The following is a 10,521-nucleotide window of genomic DNA, read 5'->3' as shown; positions in this document are numbered from 1 at the left end:
GGCAATTCTAGCAGAGACAGTTGAGAAGCTGAGCAGAACTTTCAGCAGGTCACGTGGCTGGGAAAACAAGAACTGGATGTGAGGGCTGGCTCATGCAGGAGAAAGCCAGGTCAAACTCACAGATTTGGGATTGGGACACCAAAGGTCTACGCCTAGGAATAAGGTGTAAACATAAGAAATAAACAGATCCTGGGAAGGACTGAAGACCGCTTTAAATGACTTCATTAATGAGATATGGGAGGCCCTAGCTGCCTTTGGGAGAAGGAGAGAATCAAATGAATGAGTTTTGTTCACTACTTCTGGGACTTAAATTATAGGTATGTCAGCCCTGTTCACTTCATTCCTATGTTTCTTTGGTTTCCTTCTGTACTTGCCATTCTTTGATCTCTCAGTATTTCATCTTATATATGTCTCTAATCTGCTGTTAATCCATTCTTAATTTCAGTTATTATATTTTTCAAATCTTGAAACTAATATCTTTAAATAGTTTTCAATCCTCTTTCAAGCTTCCCAATCTCGTCATATATTTTTAAACACATTAACATTGTTATTTGAATATCTTTGAATATCCACTATCTGGATATTCTATTCATTTGTTTATAGGGGTTTTCAAATATTTGAAAATATTTGATTTTCAAATATTACAAACAAAAATTATGGAGATAATTTAAGGTATGGGGTAGGCAAAACCATTATCAAGCCAGATTTAATAACCACTACGAGCTACAAGCATGACTAGTGCAATGTAGACAGTTTATAGAGCAAGACCACTGAAAGCTAATGACAATAAAAATTTTAAAGTCAGACAGACAAAAAAGAAATGTATAACATTATTAACCTTGTATGAACCTAATAATATAATCCATTATGAAGCAAAGAGTTTACAGGACTAAAAGAGCAGGAAATTTTAGCACACTTCTCTCATTCCCTCATAAAGCCAATAGACATAAAAATCAGTAAGATGTAGAAGACTTGAATAACATGGTGAAACAGTCAGATCTAATGATCATTATTTTGCACCATAACTCACTGAAGCAGGTCCTATTATTTACACCTTTTTTATATAGATGAAAAAAAAGAAGTGACTTCAAGAAGCTAATGCATTAGATTGCTCAGCTACCTATGAGTAATCAGTCCATGAATAAGCAGGGGCGCCAATAAGAAGCGTCTCTGAGTTTTGTTTGTTTGTTTGTTGTTTTCTTTTTTGCTGGAGCAATTGCTAAAGGTGCTGTCTTCCCCTGGAGTTAGAGGCTGTAGAGACACTTAAGCTAGCGCACCTTGCAGCCATCTTCCCAGCCAGAGGAAGAAAGCCTTCTGCACTAGGTAAGAATGAGGCCAATGAAGAAGGAAAAGCAGGGCCCAAAGAAGGCGAGAGAGGGCCCTAAAGTGAAGCTTTAAGTCCCTAAATTCAGCCATTATGTAGAAAGTCCTACCCTGGCTACATTTGTGCCACCATCTTGCGAATATATAATAGGCATATTATTTCTCTAGTATACAGACAAGGCTTGATGTGCTTACAGACTTGTGGCCTCCTTGAAATAAGAGTATTTCCTTCCTGGCATCAGGATTCTGTGGGCTGGAAATCAAGCTCCAAGCAATAGAAAGAACTACTGCTATTAGAACAGGAAGCTAGCAGAATTATAGGACAAGGATAGATGAAATGGCTAGCTTTAATTTCTGAGACCAATGCAAATTTCAGTAAAATAACTATGGTCCTTTTTATATAAATTCAGTATTACTTGACTTCATTTCTTTCCTCTCAATTTTTTTTCTAAAAGATATTTATATATTTAACATATCTGTTGGCATAGAGTTATAAAAAATATTTAACATTGTTTCCAATTAATTTATCATGTCAAAAAGGACTGAATTAAACTGAATAGACATATTAATACAAGTATTTTCAGTATGTTTAAATTGAAGAAGCATCTTCAATTTTTTTTTTTTTTAAGCTGAAATCTATAGGAATGTAGTTGTAATTCACCCAGGCCCTTGCAACATCATTTGTTTGCAAAGCCATTGTTTCTCCTCCTTAAGTAAGTGTAACTCTTTTTTAATTCAAAATTAACACTCTGTGAAATTATTTGTTTTGAGAATCAAAAGTCAGCCTTTGTCAGATGCTTGGTTTCTGGAGAAATGAGAAGCTCGAGTTTTTTGACATTGACACCTTTAATTTTCTAAAGTGCAACAGATGATTCTCTGGATATAATAGATGTGTGTTTACATGTAGCCTTCCTTTCTAAATCAAACTTCCAGAAGTATCTGTCTTCATGTGGAAAAAAAAAAACTAGATCAGTCTTTCCATAACTCTTCTGTGTAAGCACTATGATGAAACTTGCACGACAGGACATTTATTTAAATGAAGATTTAGTTTATGTGGTTGTTACTGTTGATGTTGTTCTGTTATGGTTACTTGGAGCCTATCTCTCTAAATAATCATTACTATATCAAAGAGGTGATACTCAGTGTTCTACATGATTTGTAAGAAGCCCTTGAAGGCAATAGGCAAGGTGGCAAAACACACAAGATCAAGTCTCTGAGGGACCTGCTTCTTCAGATATATCTATTTTCTCACCAAGTGCTGTCAGGTTTGGTTTTTTTTTTTGACGCCATTCACAATGCCCCTTTCATTTTTTCGCTCCCTGTCTGATTTTCCTGCCACCCCTATAGGTTGTCAGACCTCTTCCCTTTCACTGTCATCACTGCCACTGCATCCTCCTTACTCTCCCTGCTTCTCTTCTTAACTTGATGCAGTTGTCCTGACTCCTGCAGTTGGATTCATCTTCCCTAAATACTGTATTGAGTAAACTTTTGCCACCACATGCTATATTTCTAAAAATATTAAATATAGCTCATTTACAAAGCCTGGCACAATGCTTTCAAAATTCTCCCCTTACCTCCTTATTTGAAGTCTTTCTTTAAGACATGTCCGTTTGTCACCTCTAAAAGATACTTGTCCTTTTCCAGTGTTTTCTCTTTCCTTATTCTCTCCTCTGCCTCTCATCTGCTGTCCACATTTTAGATATCCACTCATCTGTCAGAGTTTATAAAAGTACTAATTTTCTGCAAGGCACTTAATCTCACTTTCCGGTTCTTACTGTCCATAGCTTTCTCATTACAGACATATTTATATTTTATAAATATTTGTGTAAATATCTCTCATTACATGGTAAGGCTTTGAATAACTTATTATAATTCCCATGGTGCCATCATGTGTTTTATAAATATATTGAGTTTTTGAAAGAGGTAAAAATAAATAGATGATCTTTTAGCCTATGTATTAAATTGGTGGGGAAAAGAAATATAAAGTTTCCAAGCTAAATGTCACAATTTGATTCCCAGTTATCTTGAATATTTTGCTTTCAATAATTTCCAGAGTGTACATGTGTAATTTACCTTTTTAACTAAGACAAATATCTGGTGTTTTCTTCATGGAACAACCTACACCACCCATCCCATGGACAGTTTCTTTAACTGTGAACAGAAAAAAAGAGAATCAGAATAAATAGGTTTTGGCAGATATTCCAGACAGAATACTTTTGACAGTCATGGCCACATGTAATGTTTTGGGTTATTTTATTCCATTTATACGTCCCTACTTCAGCTCTATAACTCAAAGAATTTGTTTAATCTGTTTGATACTTCTTTCACGTCTTTTAATCCAGATATAAGTTACCAGATACTTTACAAGGGCCTAATAGTATTATCCAAATATTGTAAAATGGGAAAGCTGAAGTTCACATTCAAAATACCACAGTTTAGACCCCAACTCAATTTTAGCTCCACTCACCTCTGTAACTTGGAAGTTTAGGTTTCCATTTTTATAAGCTCCTTTAGTTTACCCATCACTGCAGAGCTGGCATCTGGCTGCAATAAAGGAACATTGGTAATATTGACAAAAAATGGCTTTCAACAGCTAATACTAAGGTCATGACAGAAAAGATCGTTTTTAAGTCATCATAAAGCTGTCTTAATCCTCTCGAACAAGGTAGGATATAAATGAAGTCATCTTTTTTCTTTCCTTAGGGAAGGCATATATGAAGCTCATTTTCTCACAGTTTGGAGAGGAAATTTCTTCATTAGTTTTCCATGAAGGGCTTTATCTTTCTATGCTTACAAAAACAGTTGGCGGTACAACTTTCTCTGTAGCATCCAAAATTTGAAATCCCCCCTGCTTCCTACAAACAGTAAAATACGCCTTGATACCACCATAGCACAAAGATAAAAATACAAGCCATTGAGATGTCAGAGAATGTGAAACTCCCAGAGAGGTGCTAACAGCCTCCAAGAGGCTCAGACTCAACTGACCAAGCCCTCCTTCCAACACCCACCAACTTTGCTTCCAAAATTGATTATGACGGCTCCATGCAGCTCCAGCCCCGACAGTACTCAACCCCCCAAAAATGGATCCAGGCTAGAATGTAGACATTACCTCCTCTTTCCTCAATGCAATGTAGAGAAAAATCTGTCTTCCCAATCATTTTCTCAAACCAGAAGAGGTGAAGAAAGACATGTGCCTTGGACTGAGGAAAGTCTTGGACTGAGGAAAGCCTTGGACTGAGGAAAGACTTCTTCTAAAGGACCTGGAGAGCAACACTATGAAATGAAAACTTTAAAAAAAAATTAATATTGAGGAATTTTAATAAGGAAGCAGGTTGATACCTGAAACCCATCACCATCATTTAACCTTAGTTAAAGCATTTAATACCTTAGGATCCAACAGTCTAACAGGAATATATAACCATTTATTCTTTCAATAAATGTTTATTGAATGCATACAATGCTTCAGGCAATATTCTGTGGATAAAGCAGCAGACAGTTCCTGCCAACGCAGAGCTCAGTACTTAGCAGGGAAGGTACATATTAATACACCAGCCCCTCCATTTTCTCAACCGCCTCCCCTTATCTCAGCTGTTGACATTTCTCCCTGCCAGACACCTGGGGCCCATTACATACTCTTCCTTTTCTCTCATTCTGACTCCTCTCAGTTATCAACTTTTGCAAATCCTAGCTCTTAAAAGTGCTGTCTGTGCAAACAAATGACACTTGGGAAATGCTTCCATCCCAGGTGAGACTGGTGCTGCCTGGAACTAAGTTTAAAGACTGAATACATAATCTATTTCTTTAATTACATGTGCACATTTTTACTTGTGTTCTTGTCAAGGCAGGGTCACTTATAATGAGTTTCTTTTAACTTTCAGTATGCCCCAGCCAATAGTTTTGCATTTTTCTTATTTCCTCCTTCTCCGTTTTAATTAAGGTCTCATTTATTTTCTATGAATGCCTCCACATTCTTTCCATTTTCTTCTGATTATGGAAGTCTTCATTTCTCTGCCTTAGCAACCAAACCAGGTAAGACAAAGAAAGGTATGATTTCCACGTGGAGCACGTTTGGGTCACGTTTGGTGCTTGTTGCCCAATCACACAGCTTTGGTAACTAAATCTGCCTAATGCCTCTTTCAGTTTTCCTGAACATTCAAAGCTAAAGAAAACAGACCCAACTCTAAAATGAGCTTGAGTCTGAAAGCCTACCACCTGCCAATTATCATTCTCATATTTCAAGAATAATTCTACAGAAACATATTACCATTACGCAATCTAGTAAACTTTGAGCCAAAAGTCAACCAAAATAGCCTTTTGGTCATTTATTATATCAGAAGGAAGGAAAAAAGCCATGGGGATGGTGAAAGATATGCTTTGGAGTGGGAACACTTCTCATTTTCCATTCCAAGGAGAATGGAAAATGTTATCAGAGGAACAATCATTATTTTCCTCAGTTGAGACCTACTTTAATGCATGCAATAACTGATTACAAAGTATTAAGAGTATAGTCAATAGCCAAAGATACAATTCATTACGGTAAAAAACAAGAAGGCCTGAAAATATTCAGAGGTATTAGAGATATAACTTTTACAAATTTAGAAGAAGTGTAATTCCGGAGAGCAGAATGCTGCTCATGAATTCTAAGCTTTAACTTCTTACATGTTTATATGCAAGAAAACGTCAAGAAGAGAAAGTGAAGATTTATGTACATTTCATTTTAGATATCACAAATTTTATCCATTTTTATGAGGTAGCCTTCATAAAGTTTATCTTTTCATAACATTTAAAGCTCTCAATATAACTTTTCTTTGACTCACGCAGAGATAATAAAATTATTCTTAAAAATATCTCTTCCTCACCTTACTCCAGAAAACCATGGTGGTAAAAGAAAGGAAAGGATTTTACAAAATTTCCAGGGATTGTGTCTAAAGTCAAAATGGAAGGGAAACAAAGCTACGTGTCAGTCAGCACTCTTCTAAAAATTCCTAATTATTAAAGTTTCTTATGCACTGTCATTGATAAATGTGACTAACTTCCCAAACGAATGATTCCTAGGTCTTCTGTCATACTCAGATGTTAGAAGAAACTACACATGTTACGTGAGCTGTGTCAAACGGTAATAATGACACATAGTTCCAAATTGTGACAAATTTAAAGAAATTTTTCTAAAACTGTTATGTATGTATGATTAATCTGTTCAATGTCTTACCAGCCCTCCTCTGACACTAGAAGCTCAGAATCTAGTCCTAAAAAATAGCACACACTTGGCTGCAAATAACAGAAAACTCAACTAATTGGTACAAGCAATAAAATCATGAAATCATGACACATCAAAAGTCTGAAGGTATACAGTCCTTTATGTAGTTCAGCAACTTAATGCTCTCCCCAAGAAGTCAGGCTTTTCTATCCTTCTGCTCCACCATCCTCATGCCATTGGCTTTTGGACCTGGTGGTACTTTTTTTTTTTAATGTATTTTTGGCTGTGTTGGGTCTTCGTTGCTTCACGGGCTTTCTCTAGTTGCAGCGAGCAGGGGCTACTCTTCCTTGTGGTGCGCAGGCTTCTCATTGCAGTGGCTTCTCTTGTTGCGGAGCTTGGACTCTAGGCGCACGGGCTTCAGTAGTTGTGGCTTGTGGGCTCTAGAGTCAGTAGTTGTGGCACATGGGCTTTAGTTGCTCTGCAGCATGTAGGATCTTCCCAGACCAGGGATCGAACCCATGTCCCTGCATTGGCAGGTGGATTCTTAACCACTGTGCCACCAAGGAAGTTCCCTGGTGGTACTTCTTACTGTAGAGTCATACTCAACTCTGCAGACAGCTGGGAGACCCCGTGGAGTTGGCACCCATGCTGATATATCCAACCCTGCAGGTGGGGAGGTGTCTGCCATTGCTGCCAGAGCCAGATCTGCCCACCCCATAGCCAGGACCTGGCCACCTTGTCAACAGAACAACCCGCCCTGTAGCTGCTGCTCCCTCCTCCAGAGGGGGATGGTTTACCTAGCCATCCCCCCCAATGGTTTATTTCTCACTCATATGAAGTCTGCTTAGGTCCAAGAAACTGTCCAGGGTCTCAGTCCTCTGAACAGATACTCACCATTAGAAGCTGTTTCAAGCTTATGTCACCTCTTATAACCTCATGCTTCCAAAATCATGGTGACAGGGAAAGATGACACTGGAGAAATAAATACCAGCGTTTAAACACTTCTTCCTAGAAGTGTTCTAACATTTAATTCATCAAAGCAAATCCCATGGCTTTACCAAATTTCAAGGGAATCTGTGCCTAAAAGAAATGGAGAACAGAAAAACCTCATGAACTCTAGCACTATCTAAGACATTTGATGGAAAATATTTTTAAATCACATTCTTGAAATATCTATGGCTTCTTTTCCATCTGATGTTTTTAAGTTGAACCGATTCCATGCCATATTTGGATGTAAAATTGTGTGCTAATTTAATTCAGTACACACTTATAGAGTGCTTCCTAAGGTCCAGACAGTGAAAAGTCATATGTAGATTTAGACCTTTGTGAAGTCTTCTTTTCTCATTTTCCTAAATTCCACTCATCCTTCGTTTCCCACATACTTGAGGTATGTCATAGTACAATAATAAAGAGTACAGATTCTGAGATCGGAAAAGCCTAGGTATAAATCCTAGCACTGCTTATTAAGTTACTAACGGTATCACCTTTCAAACATTTACATTCACTGGGCCTTAAAGTCCTCATCTATGCAGTGAGTATAATTACTACCTCCCAGGACTGTTCTCAGGATCGAACAATAGAAAACAAAACTTCAGAGATTAAAGTTACTAAATGTGTATTTTCTTCCAGATATTATATAAGGGTAATACTATAAGTACTAATGCCTGACAACTGTTAGCTGCACTTTTCAATAAGATTATTTTGAATAAGTTCCACTTTCTCAGCAGGCCTGCTGCTCTTTTTTTTTTTTTTTTTTTTTTGCGGTACGCGGGCCTCTCACTGTTGTGGCCTCTCCCGTTGCGGAGCACAGGCTCTGGACGCGCAGGCTCAGCGGCCATGGCTCACGGGCCCAGCCGCTCCGCAGCACGTCGGATCTTCCCGGACCTGGGCACGAACCCATGTCTCCTGCATCGGCAGGCAGACTCTCAACCACTGCGCCACCAGGGAAGCCCGGCCTGCTACTCTTGACTATGAACCACAACTGCTCACTCCTTTACTGTCAGCGTGCCATAAATCTGAAATATGGGGAAAAACAAAAGGACTTCAAGAGATTTTGTTCCCACAAATTTTGTCATTCATAAATGAAGATACTGCTTTTTGTGGCATACCCAACGTTAACCAGGTAATAAATGTTTGTGTGTAAATGTACAGTGGGACTTCATCCACTCCACAATAGTATCAATATTCCTTTAGACACCTATTCATCAACCATCTTGTGTCGTTTCCAAATTTTCTCCAGTTTTATAATATCACATTTAAAGTTTAGATAAAGTTACTAAAAGATGAGAACAATGTGTTGTTTATTATGTCTTTCATCATCGTAGAGTAGTACACAGATATTTGACAAAGGCTTTAGTCCATGTTCAAGTCAACAGTGGACTTTTCAGGACTACTCTCTCAGAAGGGCCTGCCTACAATTAAGCTGTGCTGGCTATGCAGAATCCTTAAAATCGATATTTCATGAAGTTTAATAAAATAAGTGATCTAGATTCCAGCCAATGTCAGGGCTCAACAGAAGAGAGTTCTATGCCCCCAGAAATGGGAATTATGGATGTTATCTCCACACATACACCCCCAAGCTCAAGGACATGGCTGAACTGAACAGGACTGAAAATGTTTACAGTATTAAAAATATTCTACTCCATTTAGTGGAATATAATAACTTATACCTAACAGAAATTAGAATATTTTATTGGTTAAGTTCACCAGGAAGTGATTAATTTGATTTAGGAAATCAGTACTGTTCTAGTATTTATATACAGGTTACCGAAAGTAGAAGGAATATATTTCTTAACTATATTCAAAGTAATCTCTTTATCAGTTAGGGATCTTTGGACACAAGCAGCAGAAAACAATTCTGGTTCATCAGGCAAAGAAAAATGTATTGGATGCTTATTGAGTTTTGAGATAATCAAGGAGAATCTGAAGAACCGAGGTGAAGGACAATGCAGTTTTGGGGACTGGAAAGCAGGAAGAATCTTCTCCAAGAAGAGTAAAATCACATCTCTTGGAAGAAATGGATCTCCAACTACTTCAGGCTCTTTGTGTCTTAGACAGGAAGCAAAAGAATGACCTGACATTGGTCACCTGCACGTGCTGTGGTAAGGGAAAGGGGAACCATAGGTTTGTCCCAATAAACAGTGATCATGAAGAGGTCAACTCTCAAGGGGAAAGGACCAAATGAACGTGAAGCAGCCAAAACCAGGCGATGTCTACCTCTTTGTTTTGATTTTTGTATAGCTATCAAAATAAAAGCATGAAGAAGAATTGCCATTCTAACACTACTGTTTGTGCTACTTTTCAAATCATTTTGCTTTGAACTCTCTGGAGCTTCCATTATAGGTAAAATAATTATATTTATTTTAATGTCTCTAGCTCACCTGTGCTAAGTCTGTAAACCAAGCTGCTTCCGTATGATATTTTTCAGATGCTAAATGCACAGTGAATTATAATCCTATGTAATTTATCTGAATTTGAAATAAACCCTATTCAGTCAAACTTCTCCTAAAAGCAGGACCAACTCCGTAATTCCAGAAACATTTAAACAATATAGTGAGGAGGATAAGAATTTAAAGATGTGAAGGAAAATGTGCAGGTTCATTCAAATAATTCAGGGATATTCTCAAGCATGCTTTAAACTTAATAGATTTCCTATCCAAACTCAACAAAAACCATTTATGAGTATTGGGCTGAACTCTAACAATATCATTGCTTCCACAAACAAATCCAATCCAATTTAGCAAAGGGGTAGGGGAAGGCTTCCCAGAAAATTTTTAAATAGGTCATCTTTTTTGTAATGATTGGAAAAATACTGAAAGAAATAATCTACCATTTCCCATTAAACACTAGAGTTAAACCTAACCAAAATGTCTTTTATGAAGGACAAAACATTCAGATTCACGTGTCTCCTTATACTTCTCCAAGAAACTGGCAAATCTTCAGTATAAAGAGAAACAGCAGAAAACATCCAAAAGATGCAATATATGATTTTAACCATCTCC

This window comes from Pseudorca crassidens, chromosome 5, assembly GCF_039906515.1.
Source record: "Pseudorca crassidens isolate mPseCra1 chromosome 5, mPseCra1.hap1, whole genome shotgun sequence".
In the NCBI taxonomy this organism is placed as follows: domain Eukaryota; kingdom Metazoa; phylum Chordata; class Mammalia; order Artiodactyla; family Delphinidae; genus Pseudorca; species Pseudorca crassidens.
The sequence above is the reverse complement of the archived record's forward strand: the minus strand, read 5'-3'. Positions refer to the sequence as shown.